The following is a 618-nucleotide window of genomic DNA, read 5'->3' as shown; positions in this document are numbered from 1 at the left end:
TAATAAAGGGGGAAGGCAACAGAACATGACCAATGGCAAAGGAAGGTACTAGCAGGTACAGAAGAGTCAAAGATAACAAAGGTGATTGCTATTACATACATAATCTTACAATAATAGTAACAACTATCTACAAGGAGATACATATGTAGATGTGGAAGCAGAATAAATATGGGAAAATTAAGAGTACAACTGTGAGTATATATATGTTTGACAGAGGACATTTCTACATATGTATTTATTTGTATGTGCTACAAATATATCCAAGGATATAGTAGAGTATACACTTGACAAAGTTCTGAAAAATTCTCATTGGGTGCCATTGAGTCAGTTCCTTTCCTGGCTTTGTAGCCTTGGGTATGTCACTAAACCTCCCATGACTTCAGTTATCCAGTGTGTTAAAGGAGAACCTTGGTGTAAATGTGTATACAATGTAATTATATAAAATGATCTCAGAGGTCCCTGCAACAACAAAACCAATAAAATAATCCATTGCTTCACGATAATTCTATATACAACAGAACAAAACACTGCCTGGTCCCGTGTCTTCCTCAAAGTCGTTACTATGCTTGAGTCCATTGTTGTAGCCACAGTGTCAATCCATCTCATTAAGGGTTTTCC

This window comes from Orycteropus afer, unplaced genomic scaffold (assembly GCF_000298275.1).
Source record: "Orycteropus afer afer isolate SDZICR_OR568_19922 unplaced genomic scaffold, OryAfe1.0 scaffold00253, whole genome shotgun sequence".
NCBI classification, from domain to species: domain Eukaryota; kingdom Metazoa; phylum Chordata; class Mammalia; order Tubulidentata; family Orycteropodidae; genus Orycteropus; species Orycteropus afer.
Note: the sequence above shows the minus strand (reverse complement) of the source record.